This window comes from Suncus etruscus, chromosome 5 (assembly GCF_024139225.1).
Source record: "Suncus etruscus isolate mSunEtr1 chromosome 5, mSunEtr1.pri.cur, whole genome shotgun sequence".
NCBI lineage: Eukaryota > Metazoa > Chordata > Mammalia > Eulipotyphla > Soricidae > Suncus > Suncus etruscus.
In genome coordinates this window covers 48591651-48614285 of record NC_064852.1, presented here as the reverse complement: position 1 = coordinate 48614285, position 22635 = coordinate 48591651, and the positions used below count along the sequence as shown (strand labels likewise).

The window sequence follows — 22635 nt, the reverse complement described above, 5'->3', positions numbered from 1 at the left end:
ATTTTCTTCATTCATGTGTGTTTCTATTGTTATGAATTTTCCTCTTAATACTACTTTTGCTCAATCTTAAATGATTGAAAGCTTGTCTTGTTTTTTCTCCTTTGATTTTTATGTGGGGAGTCACAACAGTGGCGCTCAGGGTTTACTCCTGACTGCACTCAGAAATTGCTCTTCACAGGCTCAGGGGACTATAAAGGTTGCCAGGAATTGAACTGGGGTCTGTCCTGTGTTGGCTGCATGGAAGGCAAAATGCTCTACTGCTGTGCTATCTCTCCAGCCTCTCCCCTTTGCTTTTTAAGAATTTTTTTTAATTTACCATTTGATTTATTAACATATCCAATACTATTTTAGAAGCATATTGTGGAGCCTTTAGAAGTTTGAGTTCTTTTCAGTTTTCTTTTTGTGATTTATTGTAGTTTCACACCATTATGGTAAAAAAGTAAAGACTAGCTGTTAAATTATTTAAAATAAATATACTTAAAAAGGGACTTATGTTCTATTTTCATGTATAAATTGATCAAAATTAGAGAATTTCTGCAAAAGGCCAGTTATTTTTTAAATGGTGAAATAAATTGCATTTAAGATTAGCCAGCTGGACTGTTAGATGATGTAACTGTTTTGTCAACATCCAGAATATCTATTCAGTTAGGCATATTCACTCTTTTCCTCATCAGATCTAATTAGAGTATTGATGTTGCCACCTCAATGTCATAGAGCTTTTTCATGGCCTTCTTAATCTGAGGCTTCTTTGACTTGACATCCACAATGAATAAAAGTAGATTGTGTTCTTCATGACTGATTCAGTGGTCAGAGAAAATTTGATGACAATAGTGGTCAAGCTTGTTTCTTCAGAGAGAGCTCTTCCAATGATATTTGGGTTGCCTTCTCAGTAATAGTATTTTGGGGTCTTTAGAAGGTACGTGACTTTCAGATATTCTTTTGTAGCTGTGGATGCCTTTTAGTAATACATTCTTGGATTCCAAAGTTTTGGTATTGGCTCCAGCTTTAGGAGAGGCAAAGAATTTTTTCTTGCTTTTCTGTGTCTGCTTCTTAAAAAAAATTCTTAATCACATGAGGGTTGTTATTTGATTTAATAGTAACAGCTTCAAAAGTAATGAGTTTTGAATAGTGAAATTAAATATAGTACAGTTCTACTACTAAGTTTTCTAAACATTTTATGTCTTTAAGGAGAGAGAGAAAACTACCTTGAACTTCAATAGAATGTAAAAAATTCATAGAGACTAACACTTTAGAAGTAAACACTATAATTGTTAGAAATCAGAGCCAGAGTGTTGGCACAACAGTAGGGCCTTTTGCCTTTCATGTGGCTGACCTAGGATGGACCCCCTGCATGCCATATGGTCCCCCAAGCCAGGAGCAATTTCTGAATGCAGTCAGGAGTAACCCCTCAGTGTCACTGGGTGTGGCTCAAAAACCAAAAAAATATATAGTCAGAAATCAAATTTCACAAATGAAATTAAGGTCCAGAAAGATTAGATTAAGCAATCTTACTGCATATTATGAAAAAAATATCTATAGTGGGGAAAGAATAGTGAATCAAGAACTTTTTATATGACCAAATTTTAGATCTGTCAATTTAGAACATATGAAAGTAAAACAACGTCATAGTAGCAAATATTCTTTTTTTAGTAGCAAATATTCTTAGCTTAAGTATAAAACAGACTTAAATGATGCCAAAAGATTTGAACAATCATGAATATATGTACCAAACCATCAAAGCAATCTGGAAAGTATTGGCATTTGTGGTCACTCAACGCTTACTACACTGAAAAAGCTAAGAATACTGGGACCCCTTTTCAATATAACTGTTTCTAAGTTATAGTCATAAAATTTGAATTTAGGCCTTCAGAATTTTCATACTTTAGAATAGAAGTTCATGGAGGTGTGCCAAAATTAAACCTCAGGGGCAAAGAATGGAATTGTACAATTGCACTTAGAACCACTTTAATTGGTACATCTGATGGTAAAATTTGTAATCAAGCCCAAAGATTTGTCATTGCTCAATACTGTATATACCTGTGTAATTTATGAAATGATTTGTTATTCTTTTTCTGACTGATTTTGTTTAAATTAATTAACAATTAGTGATGAGGAAGGAGCTTAGATTAGATGAGGTGATATAAGGATTTAAGGTCCTGGACACTTTGTATTGGTGGTATGAAATACCTTTGTATATCAAACTATAAACTTAACCACTATCACAAACATTATGTAAGCAATAATATATATTTTAAAATAGTGTACCTGGACTTATATTAAGATACTTTAAAATCTTGTTTTCTAAAATATATTTTAATTTAAGCCATTGTGATTTAAGAAGTTATTCATAAGTGGGTTTTAGACATACAATGTTTATGGAACAATTCGAACACCATTGTCAACCACCCTTCACCAATATCCTCAGTCCATTAGCTACTACCTCACCTATCCTGCCCCAGTCTGCTATCATAACATGCACCTTTTTAAATTTTATTGAATCTTGGGTCTCATGTGCTCGCTTCAGCAGCACATATACTAAAATTGGAATGATACAGAGAAGATTAGCATGGCCCCTGTGCAAAGTTTGGGTCTCATGATTTTATTGTTGACTCTTGTGGTTTGGATATTTAGTTTTATCCTTTCTTTTTTTGTGTGTGTGTGGTTTTTGGGTCACACCCAGCAGTGCTCAGGGGTTATTCCTGGCTCCAGGCTCAGAAATTGCTCCTGGCAGGCACAGGGACCATATGGGACTCCAGGATTCGAACTGATGACCTCCTGCATGAAAGGCAAATGCCTTACCTCCATGCTATCTCTCCAGCCCCTTTATCCTTTCTTTATACCACCAATGTACCTGAGTACTTTTAGCCTCTGCTCCCCATTATTTTATATATGTCTTTTTCCTCTACTCAATTTACTTCCTTCTCTTCAGTATATTTTGGGGCCTATAGTGTTTTAGATGAACCCCATTTAAGCCATTGCATTTATTCATGAAGTTATTCTAAATACTAAATATAAGTATTATCATCTTATATTGATTCATCTTCTTGCTTACTTCATTTAACATAATATCAAGTTCCATTCATGTTTCAGTGAATTACATAATTGCATCATTTGTTACTATGTAGGATTCCATGGTCTGTATGATATCTTCATGATCAACTCATCTATTATTGTATTTCTAGGTTGACTGCAACTCTTAGATATCAAACTGAGTGCTGCAATGTATAGCAATGTGCATATGTCCTTTTGGATGAATACTTTTCTGTCTGGGGGGGATAGATACCCAAAAAGGGATTGCTGATCAAATGGCAGTTCAATGCTGAATTTACTGTGAACTCTCTATATTGTTTTCCAGAGGGGTTAGGCCAAGAAGCATTCCCACTAGCAGTGAATGAGAGTTACCTTTTCACCACATCCCCACCAACACAAATTGTTTCTAATATTTCTAATATTGTTTCCTCACTGGTACAAAATATCTCATTGTTGTTTTGATTTTTTATAGATCTTTATTTAAGCACCATGATTACAAGAATGTTTGTAGTTGAGATGCTGAGCATTTTAAATTTTTTAAATCTTCTTGTGATTCTAAAATTTTGTTTAACCAAGATTTTAGTATTTTTTAACAAATGCTTTAAAAACCTCCATAATATGTTTTTAGTCATAAGCTTGAAATTATTTGTCTTAAAAATATGTAGACTTTCTAATGCTCAATCTCAATATGACTTTAATCTTTTTGGTATTTTTTCCTTTGTTCAGGAATATAATAAATAATTAGGCTTGTTGATCCTAGTAAATGATAGATTGCCAGGAATATGGGCAAAAATAAAAACTGCCAATTACCACTTGAGTAGGTTAAATATTTATAAACATGTTTAAGGCATAATAATTTAACTTTTCAATAAAACTATCAATAACTATCTTCCATGTTTAATATTTTCTTTAAGTTCTAGACACCAATTTTTTCATCTTAGAAAATTAGTCTTCATTGACAAAGGAAGGGAGATAATTTGTGAACAAGAAAATAAAATCTTGGGGCTGGGATATTGGGTAGGTGCTTGCCTTACATGTGATAGACCCATGTTAGATTGCCTGCATTCTATATTGCCCCCTGTGCACCAAAGAGGGTGAAGAGCAAGAATAATGCCTGACCTTGATTAGGTATGACCAAAGAGAAAAAAAATCTCAAAATTTTAAATTTTGTGGTATAAAAAGACCATTGGATCCAATATTGAATTTCTCTATAGTTGACAAAGAATATATTTGGATCTTCAGTATGGTTTTTTTGCAGTTCAGCAAATAATAAATGTGCTTCAAATATATTCTTATCATCTGCAAATACACAGACTTTTAGGAAAATAATAAACCAAAGAAAGGGCAATATAACATGGAAAGTATATATGGGAATTCATCTTCAGAAAAGTTTTAAGTTTATAGCTTAATAATTGAGATTTTAGTTCTTATAATCATCCTCCTCCACTATAAAAAACTACAAAAGCAAAGAGAAAAAACACTAAAGAAGACATCTCTCATTTTTATGTCTATAAAGTCAGCATATCTTTTATCAGTAAATATTTTATTAATAGAGTCCATAGTTATTAAAATGATGAGTTTTCTAAATTCATTTTGTATGTTCTCAACTTAAAAAAGAAAGGAAAATAAATTTATTAAATTTCAAAATGTCTAAGAGATGAATATACTTATAAGGCCATTTGAATAATATACTTAGATGACTAATTTTATCCAATAAAGATTAAACCTGAGTTATAATAAGTATAAAAATTTTCAACACTTAATAACTAGATTTTAATATTCTGTATTAAGTATATGACATCTATTTATAGAATTACTTATGAAAATATTTCTAAAACACTTGTGGAATTTTGGGCTTAAATCTTTTTAAATTAAGAAAATACTTTGGAATTTTACTTTGTGTGTTCTCATGTACCATACTTTCTACTGAAATATTTCAACTTTTACTCCTTTCTATGGCAATAATTTTGGGAATGAGGAAAATGGTCAAGAGACTTCTTAACACAAAATTTACTAATAAAATATTAAGGGACTTTACAATATTAAAGACAGAATTTTCTAACAGTTTATTGAATTTTACATTATGATGGAATTGCATGTCTCACAATTTCTGAAAAAGAAGCTTATGTTAAATCTCAAAGTAGCCTCTTTTACTCCCATGTTTCCCGCTCATCTTTTTTGCTCATATCAAACTCTAGAGTGGATGAGTTTGTAGAGACAGATAATTTTGCCATGCAGGAAGTATGTATGATTCTCTGTCTTGAGTAAAATACTTACTTAGGGAACTGTCCTGAACAGACTATTTTGCTCAATGTGGATAGACCTACAAATTAGCCCCCTTGGTTCATAATGCCTTGTAGAAATATTGTGTGTAAATTATTGCAATTGTTAAATAAGGAAATTGCATCATATCAGACTTTAGTCTTCTTCCTCTCTCACTTATTTGCTAAAGAGGAATGTGAGGGACACAGAGATATGATATATATATATATATATATATATATATATATATATATATATATATTAGTATTATGTCTCAAAATCAATATGAATTCTGTCCTGGGCCCCTTTATTTGACATAATTAAAATTTAATAAAGTATTATTATTTACAAAGTTATTCATAGCTGAGTTTTAAACATATAATATTGTAGCACCAACCTCATAACCAGTGTCAATCTCTTTTCTACCAGTGTCCCCAGAGTTCATCCATACCTTTCACCCTCCAGTCTACCATCATGACAGGCACCTATAACAGTTTTGTTCCTAAAGTTTGTATATCATGATTATGGTGTTGTTGACTCTGTAGTTTGGATGTTTAGTTTTTTCCTTTTTAACACCAACAATGTATCTGAATCCCCACAACCCCTGTTCACTTATTTTACATTTTTCTTTCTTTTCCCCTCGATTTCTTTCCTTCTCACTGTTCTCTGAGGCCAAGAGTATTGTAGACAGCCTCCATTTAAACCATTATATTCTTCCATGCAATTATTCTAAATACTGCATATAGTAATATCCTGTATTTATCCTTCTTCTGGCTTACTTCAATTAACATGGTATCTTCCAGTTCCATTCATAATGGAACTAATTGTATGACTCAAAGCACTATTTCACTATATATGTACCGCATCTTGATGATAGGCTTGTTTGTTGTTGGACATTTAGATTGATTCCAACTCTGAGCTGTTATATTGAATCCTTCTATGAATAGTGGTATGTATAAATATTTTTGAAAACATTTTTGATAAATAATACAATACTTTAATTACATTATTATAATTTAAATTTTTATTTTAGTCATTGATATCATTGTTAATGATAAAGCTTCATATCTATAATGGTGCAATACTCATATACCACCAGAGTGTCCCCTGTCAACTTCTCCTTTCCTATTCCATCACCAATTCTGCAAGTCAGTCCTTAGATTTTTTTTCCTTTGGCATTTTTTTTTGTTATAGTTTCTTATCATCTCATAATGAGAAAGGTTACTGTATCTGTCCTTTTCCTTCTGATTAATTTTATGTAACACAATTTTCTCAAGATACAACTGATATAGCATCAAATTGCATACGTTTCTTTATTTTCTTTTTGTTTTTTTTTGGGGGGGGGCACACCCGGTGATCACAGGAGTAACTCCTAGCTAAGTGCTCAGAAATCGCTCCTGGCTTGGGGGGCCATATGGGACACTGGGAAATCAAACTGCTGTTCATACTAGGTTAGGGCCGGCAAGGCAGATGCCTTACCATTGTGCCACCACTCTGGCCCCATATTTCTTATACTTTTTTATTATGTGCATATAATGTGGTTTCTTTTTCCAATAGTCTGTTCTTAGGTACTTGGGTTTCCAAATAGTCTGGCTATTCACTGAAGACTATGGATACTGCTTCACAAATAGGAGCTCAAATGTCTTCTCTAAATAGAGTTTTTGGGTTCTTGGTGTAGATGCTAAGAAGTAGAATTCCTGGGTTTAGATGGATACTCAAGTTCATCTTTTACGAGAGGTGACCATACTGTTTCTCAAAAGTTGGACTAGTCAACATTCCTATAGCAGAAGAGAAGTGTTTCATTTTCCCATATCCATGCATGCAGCAGGTGTTTTTGCCCTTTGTGATTTGTGCTACTCTCATTGATATGATGTTTTATTGCTGTTTTGACAGGCATTTTTCTCATAATCAGTTATGCAAAGCATTTATTCTATACCTATTTGCCATCTGTTTTCATTGAGAAAGTTTCTGTTCATTTTCCCTCCACATTTTTGACCTAATTGTTTGCTCTTCTATAGTAAAATTACACCATTGTTTTATATATTTGGGATATTAACTCTGTCATGTAACTGTTGGTCAGGTATTTTCTCCCAGTAAATTTTTAATCTGGTCATTTGATATTTTTTAATTTAAACACCATGGTTACTAGGTTATTCATAATAGAATTTTTCACAGGTAAAGTATTCATGATTGAGTTACAGTTGTATAATATACAAAAACCTTTACCAGTGCACATTTCCTGCCACTAGTGTCCTCAGTTTCCCTCTCACCCTCCCCATGCTCTCTCCCCTTCCTATCTCTGAAGCTTACATCTTTGTTATGTATTTTTCTGTGTAGAAGCTTCTTAGTTTTATATAGTCCCATTTATTTATATCTTTGCTTATATTCACATGACAAATGCCATTAAATCATTGAAGGTGTTTCCAACTTCAGTGTCATGAAGTGTTCTACCTATGTTTTCTTAAATATAATTTATTAATTCAGATCTGATATCAAGTTCTTTAATTCAATTCAAATTTATTTTATGGATGGTGTCTACTCTTCTTATTCTATAAAAGAAACATGTTTCGTTATATTTAAAGTATTTAAATATACTTTATTATATGTTTAGTATTTAGATTAATTTAGTTAAGTGATATTTACTTAGGAGAAGTATGAATAATCCCCTATTATTGATGAGAAGCTAAGGCATATTTGAGAAATATTTGATGAAAATTTATTGAACTTTTCAACATTCTATACCTGGTAAAAGATTTAGGTTGCTCCTGAATCCAATTAATATCTGACTTCAAAATTTGTGCTCTCTTCACTATGTCAAGCACCATTAGAAAACAAAATTTCTTTGAGACATACCCTTTATCTGAGATTATAATGAAGTATTGTAAACTGTAGAGTGCTATAGCAAGACAGTTTGGGTCAAACGAGCTTACTCAGCAGTAGATTCATTTGCTATACTTGTATTTGACAAGAAGCGACAATAATGATACCATTTATCAATATTAATTAAAATCATCTTATTAATATTTTCAGCTAAAAATATATCATGTCTTGGTCCCATTTTTCAGTCTCCTTATGCACTGAGCATGTTGAGAAGACACTGTGTGTGATGTTGCTATATTTATTTAAAATTTTGGCAAATGCACTGAGATTAAAAGCAGAAGGCACTGATGTATTTGTCTTTTGTGGATAAATTCTTGGGTATGCTTTACAATAAATTGTGCTTTTAGTATAAAAATAATCTGTTTGATAACTGTTTGAGGAAAGATGGATTTTGTCTGAGGTAGTCTTTTAACATTCTTAAGAATTATTTCAAACTACTGGATAAACAGTTCCAGGAAGTTGCAAGGATGCTGATTAAGATGTGAAAAAAAGAAGCAGTGAGCAATGCTGTGACATTTATACACTGCCAAAACCCTGTTCGTTTACAAAAGCTAACAATTTTTAAAATTTTTTTATTGAGACCATTGTGAGTTACAAGTCTTTCACAGTTGTATTTCAGGCTTATAGTGACCTTGGGACCATTTCTCCCACCAGTGTTGACCTCCCTCAAACAGATTTCCAGCATGCATCCCATATCTTTACCTTTAGCTTTCCTGGACTACTAGTGTAAGAGGTCAATTTTGTGTTTAGCTTGTTATAGTTTGGGTCTCTTGATTCTATTGTTTTTTTTGGGGGGAGGGGAATACGCGGTGACATTCAGGAGTCAGAAATCACCCCTGGCTTAGGGAACCATATGAGACACTGGAGGATCAAACTGCAGTCTGTCCTACGTTAGTGTGTGCAAGGCAAATGCCCTACCAGTTGCGCCACCACTCTGGCTCCTCTTGATTTTATTGTTGTTGATTTTGGCTTGGGTATTTAAATCTGATCTTTTTTCCCACTCGATTCTGAGACCACTTGGCCTCTAGGTCCCTTCCACTTTTTTTTTTCTCAATTTGCAGGAAGAACAAAATGATTCAAGTTCCAAGTTTCTATAAAAAAGGAAGATCGCCTATCTAAAGATATAAATAAAATTAGAAAAATAAAAACAAAACAAAACAAGGGCATAATATGGCAAGGATTTTATTTTATTATTTATTTTATCTTTATTGTTATTTTTGCATAGGGACAGTAAACATTGAGAAAATTAGAAAGAAAATTTTCTTGGTTTAATAGATACAGGGTGTCTCCACCCCTGAAGAATACTGTCATAAGAATGACTACAGGATCCAGGCATATTGGTTGTCTAATCTCAATGTCTTTCGTTATGGTCCCAGGAATCTGCATCCAGGGAGCGATCTTCCCCAGGGCTTGTGTTCTGTAATTAGATAGTTTGTGTTTTGCACAGTTCCTCGGATGGAGCATCTTCTGATTTCATCTCACTGTTAGACAGTGAAGTAGGACAACCTGCAATTAGATCAAGTTGTTGCTATTTTCTCATTGTTAGGATATCATATGAACCTACCCTGGAGCAATATGGTGTCAAAGCAGTATTAGGGCATCGCCCAGGGGGAGTTTGATTCCTGGTGCAGGTGCCAGAAACTGTGCCAATTCTAAGGTTGGGATCAAAGTTAGGGATTGGGCAGTTGATGTTTGACCAATTGAGGCCTAAGTCAAGTCCCCATGATAAATGGTGAGGGTAAAAGGAGCCCTTGAACCATAAAAGTTGTGGGTTCTAATCCCTATTAGGTAAGAACTTCTTTATACACATAAAATGTTCCCATTTTGTGGACATTAAGAAAACAACCCCATTCACATTAGTGCCACACAAACTCAAATATCTTGGAGTCAACTTGACTAAAGAGGTGATGGACCTATAAAAAGAAAACTATAAAACCCTGCTCCAAGAAATAAGAGAGAACACAGGAAATGGAAACACATACCCTGCTCATGGATTGGCAGGATTAACATCATTAAAATCCCCAAAGCATTGTACAGATCTAATGTGATCTCTCTAAAGATACCCATGACATTCTTCAAAGAATTGGATCAAACACTGTTGAAATTCATTTGGAACAATAAACACCCTTGTATAGCTAAAGCAATCATTGGGAAAAAGAATATGGGAGGCATTACTTTACCCAACTTTAAATGGTACTACAAACAAATCATTATCAAAAAAACATGGTATTGGAGTAAAGACAGACCCTCAGATCAGTGGAGTAGGCTTTAATACTCAGAGAATGTTCCCCAGACATACAATCACCTAATTTTTGATAAAGAAGCAAGAAATCCTAACTGGAGCAAAGAAAGCCTCTTCAACAAGTGGTGTTGGCATAACTGGCTAGCCACTTGCAAAATATTGAACTTAGACCCCCGGCTAACATCATGTATGAAGGTAAAATCCAAATGGATTAAAGACCTTGATATCAGACCTGATACCATAAGGTATATGGTATAATACATAGGTAAACAGTCCATAATATTGAGACTAAAAGCATTTTTAAGGAGGAAACTGGACTCTCCAAACAAGTGAAAGCACAGATTAACAGATGGGAATATATTAAGCTGAGAAGCTTCTGCACCTCAATGAAAATAGTGTCCAGGCTATAAAGGCCCCCCAATGAGTGGGAGAAACTATTCACCAGATAAGGGGCTAATATCCAAAATATACAAGGCACTGACAAAACTTTACAAGAAAAAAATACATCTAATCCCATCAAAATATAAGGAGAAGAAATGGACAGGTACTTTGACAAAGTAGAAATACAAATGGCCAAAAGCACATGAAAAATGCCCCATATCACTAATCCTCAGGGAGATGCAAATCAAAACAATTATGAGATACCACCTCATACCACAGAGATTGGCACATGTCACAAAGAATGAGAACAAGCAGTGTTGGCGGGGATGTAGAGAGAAAGGAACTCTTATCCACTGCTGATGGGAATGCCATCTAGTCCAACCTTTATGGAAAGTGATATGGAGATTTCTCCAAAAACTGAAAATTGAGCTCCCATAAAATCCATCTATATCCACAAAAATACAATACAAAATTACTTTCCTTACCCCTATATTTATTGCAGCATTATTTACCATAGCAAGACTCTGGAAACAACCAATATGTCCTTCAACAGCTGTTGGATTTTCTCCACATTTTCTCTGTTGCATAATGATATGATAGAATGCTTCTTATAATCCTACATTTGTAATTTTGTGCAAGTTAGATTTAGATTTATATCCTAAAGCACGGTTTATTCTGGAGAAGGTTCCATAGGCACTTGTGAAGAATGTGTATTCTGTTTTCTTGGGGTGGATTTCCCTGTATAAGTTCATTAGTCCTACTTCCTCTAATTTCTCTGTTAGGGCTCTTATGTGTTTGCTAGTTTTCTGCCTGGTAGATATGTCTAGTGGCGATAGTGGAGTATTAAAATCTCCTACTAGTATCACTTTTTCGTCTATATGTTTCTCTAGATTTGTGAGCAAATGTCTTACATATTTTGTTGCCTCTGCATTTGGTGAATAAATGTTGACCAGAGCTAGTACTACTTGGTCTAGTGTTCCCCTCATCAGTAAATAGTGACCCTTTGTGTGTGTTGGCTGTCCCAACTTTTTTTTGTTTTTCATTGGCTTGAATGGTCAATTTTTATTCTTTTATTCTAAGCCTGTGTCTATTCTGTTCTATTAGGTGTGTGTTTCTTTCAGGCAGCAGATATTTGGTTTTTGTTTTCTGATTCAACCCTCTATTCTGTCTTTAAATGGGGAAACTTAGCCCATTGACATTTAAGGAGATTATTGACAGAGCAGTTGTTGTGCTATTTATTGCGTAGAGTGGTTGTTGTTACAATCAGGGTTTTGGATTGTGTAATACATCTTTGAGTTGAGTAGTTCATTTAGAATTGGTTTGGCTAGTACAAATTGTTTGAGTTTTTTCTTGTCTGAGAAAGTTTTTAGTTCTCCGTCTCATATGAATGAGTTTATTTTTGGGTAGTGGACTCTAGGTTGGAAGTTTCTATCATTCAGTAGTTTGAATATGTCATTCCACTATCATCTTGGATTGCTTCAAATGGGAGATCTGGTTTGATTCTTATGTTTCTTTCTTTATACTTGATGGTCTTTCCCCCTTTAAGTAATTCATGTTTCTCATTTTTTGCCATTTGGATTACTGTATGTTTTGGTTTTGGTTTATTAGGGCCTATCTATTTTATTAGGGACTCTTTTTGCCTCTTGGATTAGCACTGGAGCCTCTTTCCAGAGGGTGGGAATGTTTTCTGCTATTATTTCCCTCACCACTTGTTCTTCTTTCCCTATTACCTTTCCTTCTGGTATTCCCACAATCTATAGATTATTTCTTTTGTCTTTGTTCATTAAATACCTAACATTTTCTTCCAATGCTTTACCTCTTATTTCCTTATTGGATTCTTTGTCAGTTTTGATTCGTAGTTTTTTTTCAAGATCTATGCAATTCTCCAACTGTGTAATTTTGCTATTATAACTTGCTAAGACATCTTTTATTTCTTTTAATTCTATTTGTATGGATTATCTCATCTTCTGTAAAAGTTCATCTTTGAGTTGGTTGAATTGTTCATCTATGTATTTCTTGAACTTACTGGCTAGTGATCCCTTGATTTCTATTCCCATCGCTTTCATTGCCACTTTTATGTACTTATCTATTGGACTTGTGCATTTTGGTGGACTTGGAAACTTGCTAGAATTTCTCTCCATATCCTTGGCTGCTAATGTCTCCTTAGTTTCCCCATATTTCTTTGCATTTGGTGGCTTGGAGTGCTCTGCCCTTGTTCTCAGTCCTCCTTTGTCATCTGTGGCATGTGGGTGGGTCCCTACTCTGGAGTGCAGCCTTAGGTGGGGATGATGATGGTAGTCACTGAGATTTGGCCTCGCCCTCAGGTCTACTCCCTCCAGATACCTGTGAGAAGGTGCAGTCCCCAAATAACTACAATGGCGACTGCCAGTAACCTGGCCTCAGATTTCCCAGTACCTGCTGATACCTACCCAAGTCCCCAAACGCCATCATGGTAACTGCAGGTAGTCCATCCTCAGCTCTCTCCCAGTATCTGTGGAAGATAAGATGCATGTCGCTCCTTGCCTGAGTCTCCAAGCACCAACAATGGCAACTGCCATCAGGCCTCAGCTCTCCCCTGGTATCTGTCTCCTTTAAGTCTTTTGAGATAGTGTGTGTGTGTGTGTGTGTGTGTGTGTGTGTGTGTGTGTGTGTGTGTGTGTAAAATCCAGGGCCCATTTTTATCCCACAGAGGGGTCTTGTGGAGTCTGAGAAATGGCTTGTCAGGGGTCAGATAGTGTTCACGGTTTTGGGGTCGTACTGGAGCCAGATCTAGTAGCAAGTAACAATCTACAGTGAGGGGAGGTGGGAGAAAAAAGGGTCACATAGAATGAATCAGCAGGAGCGGTGTTTGCAGCTTCTTGCTAGGGTGAGAGATGGGGGAATGAGAGAGTGTCCTTTCACTTTGGGAGCCAGGTGGCAGCTTGCTAGGCAGGTGAAAGATCCCAGTTCCTGAGAGTTAAGAACTGAAGGGAAAAAGGGTTTGTTATATAGGGGGAGATAATGGATCAGCATTGAGGGAGTGAGAGAATAGTGGGGATTTTGTAAGGTGGTAAACTAATCGAGGGGGAAATAATATATAACAGAAACTTCATACAATATAGGCAGAGATTATGTACAATACAGAGTAGCCAAACATAGTCCTTTATATAGGTACTTACACCCACTTGTACATAGACATTGGAGATCTATTTATAGGTTGTAGTTGGAGGACTGACCCTTATGGATCAAAATGCTTTAAAAATGAGGCTAACATATCGGAGATAAAGGTTTTAAAATTTCTAGGTACTTCATTAATATTGGGAAAGCTAACACCTTAACTAATTATATACCAGATCTATCAGTTACTGTAGAATTAAACTATTTGGCACCAGACCACTAGTTTCTTACAAATACTACATATTTTAATTTTTTCCAAACTGTAGAGTACAGGATTTTTTTTTTTTTGCACTAAGGTTACTGTGGTCTTCTCTGATCGTTTAGAACTGGAGTGGTAAAATGCACCATCATTTACATGTCTTGCCTTTTCAGCAGTCTGTGGAAGAGACTGAATAATTTGATCAGTCAGATAAACAGGAGTCAGTGTAATGACTGACAGCTACTCCTTGTAATTTTGGAAGCATTCTCTTTGGGAAAGAAAAATGAATGAACCATAGTTTAAAAACACATAATGTTATTGAAGAACACAAATTATGATCTTCCAAAAAAAGAAGGATTCTTTTATTGACATTATTTGTTCTACTCTTTGTCAGTAACTTTTAATTTTTGCTCCAAATGTGAAAGTTTAACAAAAAAAGCTGATATTTTATATTAAAATAGTTAAAATTTAAAATATATTATAAAATAAATATTTATTTGTAAAATACTAAAAATATATTAGTATGTTTAATATTTGAATAAAGCTTTTAAAATCACAAAACTAATATTTGCTGTGGCAAAGAAAATCCCTTACACGGGGCCAGAGAGATAGCATGGAGGTAAAGCATTTACCTTTCATGCAGAAGGTCATCGGTTCGAATCCCGGCGTCCCATATGGTCCCCCGTGCATGCCAGGAGCAATTTCTGAGCACAGAGCCAGGAAAAACCCCTGAGAACTGCCGGGTGTGACCCAAAAACCACAAAAAAAAAAAAAAAAAAAAAGAAAATCCCTTACACCTTTTATGTTATAGGAGGTGTTTTGGTTCCATAGTGTTCACTCTACATCTTCATTGCTATGTCAGAAGTATATTATCTTCCATGGCTTTTGAGATATAAAGAGACTTTGCAGGTAGAATAGAAGTTGTTAAATAGCTGACTTTAAGACAGAATTATAGACTGGGTTGTATGGGTGACTTCACTCTAATCACATGAAGTTTTAAAAGCAAGATTTTATTATGGCTTAAGTCAGAAAACTAAATTTTGTGACTGTATATTTGAGAGGATCATGTGCAGAAAGAACTGGGACTAATTTCTGTGACCATATTCTGACTACTCACCAGAAAATAAATGGTAGTCTCAGTCTTATAGCTACAAAGGCTGAGTTCACTCAACACCTTGAAGAAGCATGTAAACAAATTTATTATCCCCATAGACTCTGGAATAGATATCAATCATGTTAACACCTTGATCTGAACCTTGTGATGACATTTTAATCAAGGAATCGATAAGCCATTTTATTCTTCAGCTAACTTCTTTATTTTTATTTTGTGGGTATAACTAATGATGGTCAGGGTTTAGTCTTTTTTGTTAAGAAAAAAATTTAAGAATTTAAGAATTACTCCTAGTGATGCTTAGGGTACCCTATGGGATACTAGGAATTGAACCCAAGTTGGTGACTTGCAAGACAAATACCCTAGTGTGATATCACTCAGTCCCTTAGGCTAAACTTCTAATAGATAGATCTGTGAAACAATAAAATGGTGGTTACTTTAAGCCACTATATTTGTGTTGTGGTGAAAAAAAGGTGAGGTGGAAAAGGCTTATATCCCACATTTATTCCCAGGGGGTTAAAAATTGTATTTGATCATTGAAATATTTACTGTATTAAAACATTTCTGACCAAAAGTTTTTGTATAGTAGCACAATTAAACTTTATTTTTATTATAAAGAAAATCTTAACCAAGCAGAGCTCAATTTCTGCATAATAATACTGAATATGTACAAACTTTAATTATAAATCCATGAATTCACATGCTTAGTTATATCTATGAGAACTTTTTCTACTTAAAATTTTAAAATCTGATAAGAACTTAGTTAAAATAGTTTTTGTTGGAATATATTATAAACTTACTTGAATTATAATTAATTTTGCATATTTATAATGGGTACATTTATTGTTTTGTAATATATTTTATTAGAGACTATAAATTATGTATAAGAAAAAATGATAAATTTTGCTTACAATATTTTGGGGGGATTAGGACACACCCAGTAGTACGTAGAGGCTATTCCTGGTTTGTGTTTATGAATGCTTCCTTGCAGAGCTTCGTGAAACATATGTAGTGCCAGGGATTTAACTGGAGTTGGCTTTACAACACAAGTGCTATAAATAACTCCTTTGTTTGCATTTTTTTCAAGTTTGTCTTCCAGGATGACAATTTTTTTATTTCAATCAATGAGTTATTGATCAGGAGCAGACATACACACATGAGAGTGGCAACATAATATGTTCTGTAGTCTATTACAGCTTTCTGATCAAATTCATATTAACTGAAAAATACACAAGTAAATATTATACTGATGAAAAAGAAAAGAAAGGTTGGTTTGCAACAATATTCTAAAAAAGTATACTTTTGACCTTCCCTTTGAATATGCAGTGTGAATTCCATGTTAAATGCAGCTGTCAATCTGATGTTAATATTCTGAAAAACTCTGGGTCACATATAAGTTATTCTCAATTATTTCATGCATATAAACTGTGAGATAATTTCTTTTGTAACACTACATTTGAATAATATTTTATGTGGAAATGTACACATATTATCAAATTAGTGTGAGTCCAGTTGTCTAGTGCATTCTCAAATGCTAGTAAATTAGGAAACATTTCTACTTGATTCACTGTTATATATTAACTATAGTTTTATACACTGGATCTATATAATTTTCTACAGATAGATATTTATTATACATTCAATTTTATAAAAAATTGTTATTGGGCCAAAATGGTTGCATTAGTACCAATATCTGTTTTTGGTGTACAAAATGACTATATTCCATTACTGCCTGAATACAAAGATCCCCATATTATTAAGTTTTGAATTTTGTGGGGCAATGCTGCAACACTTCATGGCACTCAGGGTTTACTTCTGACTTTTCAACCAGGGATTACTTCTAATGGAAATGAGGGATCATATGTGGTGATGAGGATTATAGGATTGAACATGAATGATCATGTGCAAAATAAGCATTCTGACAACTGTATGATCTCTCTGGCCATTATATATTTGTTCCTCAAAGAAAAAAGAATGAGCTTTCTCATATTATTATCAGACTTCAAAATTTACTTTAAATAATATTTTAAATAGCATTTGTCAAGGTAGTTACCTATGATTAACAGTAGTTATTATGAGAAGAGTCACATAGGGGCCGGCGAGGTGGCGCTAGAGGTAAGGTGTCTGCCTTGCAAGTGCTAGCCAAGGAAGGACCGCGGTTCGATCCCCCGGCGTCCCATATGGTCCCCCCAAGCCAGGGGCGATTTCTGAGCACATAGCCAGGAGTAACCTCTGAGCGTCAAACGGGTGTGGCCCAAAACCAAAAAAAAAAAAAAAAAAAGAGAAGAGTCACATAAATAATATAGAAATATCCATAGGTATAGAGTGAAGAAGGGAAAACAAGGTGGTAACTTTCTTTTATTTATGTTTCTCTTTTGTTTCTAACGTTCTCATTGCTTATGTTACAGAATTCATTTTTTTTTTATTTTTGGGCCACACCCAGTGACACTCAGGAGTTACCCCTTGTTCTGCACATGATACCACATGGAATTCTGGGATTCGAATCATCGTCCATCCTGATTTGATTGTGTGCAAGGCAAATGCTCTACTGCTGTGCTATCTCTCCTGCCCCTGTTACAGCATTTTATTTAAAATAATGGTCCATGAATAGATGTGGTGAAATAAAATGAACAAAGAAATATGGATGGAGCAGTATCATTTTGCATACTGTCATAATATATAGCTTTCTTAAACATTAATGCACTGGTGATGAGATATTTTTAACTTTCCCTTTAAAAATCTTTTTTAATATCTATCTGTCTCTCAGTGAATTAGTTCATCTGTCAGACATTTGTAACTTTGACAGCAGTTTTTGATGCTGACATTTAACATAATGTTTTTATAATTCCTGAGAAATAACAGTCAGAATGAAAATTATTATTATTTGTTAAGCATTCATTTTGTTCTTGGACTTTAACATCTGCAAAATATATTTTCAAAACAATATTATATTTTCATAAAGACACTGAACTGGGCTGGTTTTGATTTTATCCAAACATACACAATTAAGTGAAGTGTTAAATGAATTAAAAAGGTGTGATTAGAAATCAGACTTTTAAACTGTTGAACAAATCATGTCATATAAATGTTTAGAATTTATTTTCTTTCTAAAATGTAAAACAAACTACTTGTACATGCAAGAAGAAAAATTCAGTGTAAGTATTATAATATGCATCTCATCTTTAATAGGTAATTATTATTAACTGTGTCTATTTAAAAATATTTCTGTATTCACCTTATTAGTCACTATATTTTATGAATGCTTTTACTTTGGGAAACAAGGTGGATAAAATGAAAACTTCTAATTTTTCTCAGTAAGATCTTATTGTATAGTACAACTAATAAACTCCAGTTCACCATCTTCAACAACATAATGATGCTGATGATAATATAATAGCAATAATAAGATATATAATAAAGAGAATTCCAGTTGGAGCCTAATCAGCATGTATACTGACATGTCTGCAATGTATGATTATGGGGTATGTCTGTTTATAAGAGAAAACTTGGAACTACAGGAAAGTAACACATCTGAAGGCTGATAAATGGGTAGGGCCAAACAGATAACATGATGAAGCAAGAAAGAAAAGAAAGGTTAATTTGGATGCTATGTGGTAAATATGATAGTTCTAATGTGGAAAGTAACATTTGTCTATGCTATCTGGGGCCACTGGTTATGTGAGTGATGTAGGTTCTGGGAATGGTGGCTCCTGCTGAAGAGATATTGAGACCATTAAATTCAGGAGAGGAGGCCTCTTCTCAGGACCTTGTTATAGACCTCAGTATAGATGTGGTGGAGTTCTCAGTGACCCAGGAACCTTTAGTTGGTAACCACTCAGATGTTTCCATCATTTAACAGTGAATGCTAAGATAATGAACACAGAAAACTGGACAACTTACAAATTCCAGGGGGAAAACTATTAATAAGGGACTCAGCCTATTTAGGAAGTATCTGAGAGGAAGCAGAAAAACTGCTTGACATGCAAAATTTAAGAAATACTGATTTTTCTCACTTTTAGCACCATTGTCTTAAGTCAATATGGGTATATCATAGAGAGTAAAGATCAGTTAAGCCATCATCACTTTCCACTCTTATTATATCCAGTCAAGAATGCCAGATTGGTAATGGAAAAGACATTCATCTTAAAAGACCCCAGTAATTAAAATGATTACACTGTAAATTATGCCAATTGACACATTACTTCCTATACATTCACTAAGCCTGTTTTTAAAATGGTACTATTACTGCTTATAGCTTTGTAAAATAATCTATTGTCCATTGGCATGATGCTATCTTTGGCTGTCATCCAGTTCTTGTTTCCAGGTGACACCTGAATACATCTTCTAAAATAATAGCAATGATAATGACAGATCCCCAAAGTTGAGAGATTGATCATAGCTCGTCTAGAATTCCTGAGGGTAAATATGATATAAGATATCAAGTGAGAATGACCACATTGAATTTCTTTAAAGACAGAATTAGGATGAGAATATAATGTGTTTACTTTGGAGCTGGATGAGCCTTTCCATTCCGTGTTCCTCAGGAGCTAGTAGCTGCATCTGTCAAGCAGTTACTTGATTAGCTTCAAGTCAAGATACTGATCTCCAAAATACAGTGAACCTTGAATTAGCAGTACTTGATATTGTGTGACTTATGCCAGCAGTGATAATAATACAATACTTCAGATGTAGTGACCAGTGTTTTGTTTTAATCCCTAAGGAGTAGTGGAATAAGTAGAAAAATGGTCTTTGCAATTTAATAGTTCTAGCTCAAAATTACAACTCTTTAAGACTAGGTAATTGGAGAAATCATTACTCTGCTATGTGCCTCAGTTTCTTCACCTTTTATAATTTTTCATATTTTATGCCTCATAAAGATTGAGGGCATCAACATATGAATAAAACTCCTAGAATATTGCCTGTATGTGATAAATATTGCTAAAATTTTCTCAGAAAAGAGAGGGTCATTACAGCTTGTAGGATTTCATTGGTAGTAATTTTTGAATATTATCAGTGTGGTTTTCAGTTAATAGGTCAAGTATAGTACTTTTTGTCCTATGTCACTTCTTTTAGTGGGTATGTAATATTTCCAAGAGAGTAAAATAGTATAATTTGGATCAAATTTCCACTTTTAAAACAGCTTTGTCTAGGATTACTGAGAAGAGACAAAGTTGGGCAATATATGAGTGGGGTTCAAATTCAGAGAAGTAGTTTAAATTGCTGCTCCCTTCTCCAGACTTGTTAAAATAGGTCCAGTAATAGACACTGATAAACTGTTTCTATGGAGTATGAATGAGTTTGTGGTGTTTGACAATCACATAGATTGTCAAGTTATGAGAACATCTGAGTTGATATTATATATCACTTAAGAAAACTGTTAGTAGTTTAATTACCTGGCAGGGGAAATATTATGATCACAACAGTGGTTTTCCCAGGATGAGGCTTAGCCATTGTACACTGGATGTGCTGACCCCTGTGATTTCCCCAAATGTGGGAAACTGCAAAATTTGTGGTAGTGGTGGACTGTGTCTGCACTCTCCCCTGAAGAAAAAAAGAAAACTGTTAGTTGATTTTTGGAAAACCATGTGGACATTTATCAATAAATTAATAATTGTGGTCCTATATGATCCAGCAATACCACGCCTAGGAATATAAAATAGGAGGCCAAAAGCACAATGCATATAAGCTCTTTTCATTTCTATGTTCATTGCAGCACTGTTCACAATAGCCAGTATCTGGAAATAACTGAAGAATCAGATAACAGATGAGTTTATAAAAAAAGACAAAACTATGGAACATCCACACAATGTACTATTGCAAAGCTGTCAGGAAAAATGAAATCATAAAATTGTCTTAAATAAGCTAGTAGCCATACTAATATTAGATGATATATATATATATATATATATATATATATATATATATATATATATATATATATATATACTTTAGACTTAAAAGGGTTATCAGAGACAGAGAGTGTAACTTATTAATAATAAAGGGATATGTACATCAGGAAGAAATACCACTCTTAAACATTTATGCCCCAACACAGGGCCAGCAAAATATTTAAAATAACTTCTAATAGACTTGAAGAGAGCTTGAGATTAATAGAAATGAAGAAACAAGTTACCATATTCTATGTGACACAGCAAAAGCAGTAACTACAAGGAAATTCATAGTTATACAAGTCTACATAAGGAAAGAAAAATAAAATAAAATCAACAACATAAAGGCATACCCTAAGATGTCTGGAAAAGTAACACCAAAGGAATATAAAAATCAGTAGACAAAAAAAAAATCTAGAGCAGAAATAAATAGCATAGAAACCAAGAAAACAATGTAAAAAATCTATGAAACCAGAAATTGTTTATTTTTATTTCTTTATTTTCGTTTGTTTTTTGGTCACACCTGGTGGTACTCAGGGGTTTCTCCTTGATCTGTGCTCAGAAGTTGCTCCTGGCAGGCATGGGGAACCATATATGATGCTGGGATTCGAACCACCATCTGCTCTGGATCAGCTGCGCACAAGGCAAGCACCCTACTGCTGTGCTATCTCTCCAGACCCAGAAGATGGTTTTTTATTTTTTTTCTCAAATTTACAAAATAGACAAACCATTGGCAATAAAGAAAATAAAGTATTCAAAACAGATAAAAATGAAAGCCAAGAGATTACAACAGAACATCAAGAAATACAAGACATCATAAGAACATACGAGGTACAATTTTACTCTAGAAAACTAGAGAACTTAGAAGAAATGGACAGATTTCTGTAAATATAATCTCCTAAAACTGAATGAGGAGGAAATAGATAGCCTAAAGTCAAACACAAGCAAGGAAATTGTAACAGTAATTAAGAATCTTCCCAAGAATAAAAATCCAGGTCCAGATAAATTTACAGGTGAGTTTTATCAAAAATTCAAAAAATAATTGCCATTTATCCTTAAACTCTTCCAAAATATCAAAGAGATGGTAATCCTTCACACTCTTTTTATGAGTAGAATGTAACTCCCTTTAGATAGCAACAGCTATCTATAAAAAGAATGAGCCAATGTTATTATTAATGGTAAAAAGCTAAAAGCATCCTGATTTCAAGTCAAGGATGATCATTGTCTCCACTCTTATTCAATGTGGTATTAAAAGTTCTAGCAATAGCAATCTGGCAAGAGAAGGAAATTAAAAAAAGATCCTAATTGGAAAAGAAGTCAAACTATCTTTACTTGTTGATGACATGATATATATTAAAGACCTGAAAAAGTCACAAAAACGTTCCTAGAAATAATAAATCACCACAGCAAAGTGGCCAGCTACAAAGTCAATACACAAAAATTGGCGTGTTCCTTTATACAAACAATTAATCAGAGAAGGAAGGAA

The 22635-nt window shown here is 34.0% G+C and overlaps 2 non-coding genes across 2 annotated transcripts; both read left to right on the top strand.

Moving 5' to 3' along the window:
- The first annotated feature begins 2511 nt into the window (after positions 1-2511).
- On the top strand, positions 2512-2620 carry LOC126009850 (U6 spliceosomal RNA). The gene has a single exon (XR_007496036.1). It is a non-coding gene; the product is annotated as a U6 spliceosomal RNA (small nuclear RNA).
- Positions 2621-20646: 18026 nt separating this feature from the next.
- Positions 20647-20805, top strand: LOC126010289 (U1 spliceosomal RNA). The gene has a single exon (XR_007496380.1). It is a non-coding gene; the product is annotated as a U1 spliceosomal RNA (small nuclear RNA).
- The last annotated feature ends 1830 nt before the right edge of the window (positions 20806-22635 follow it).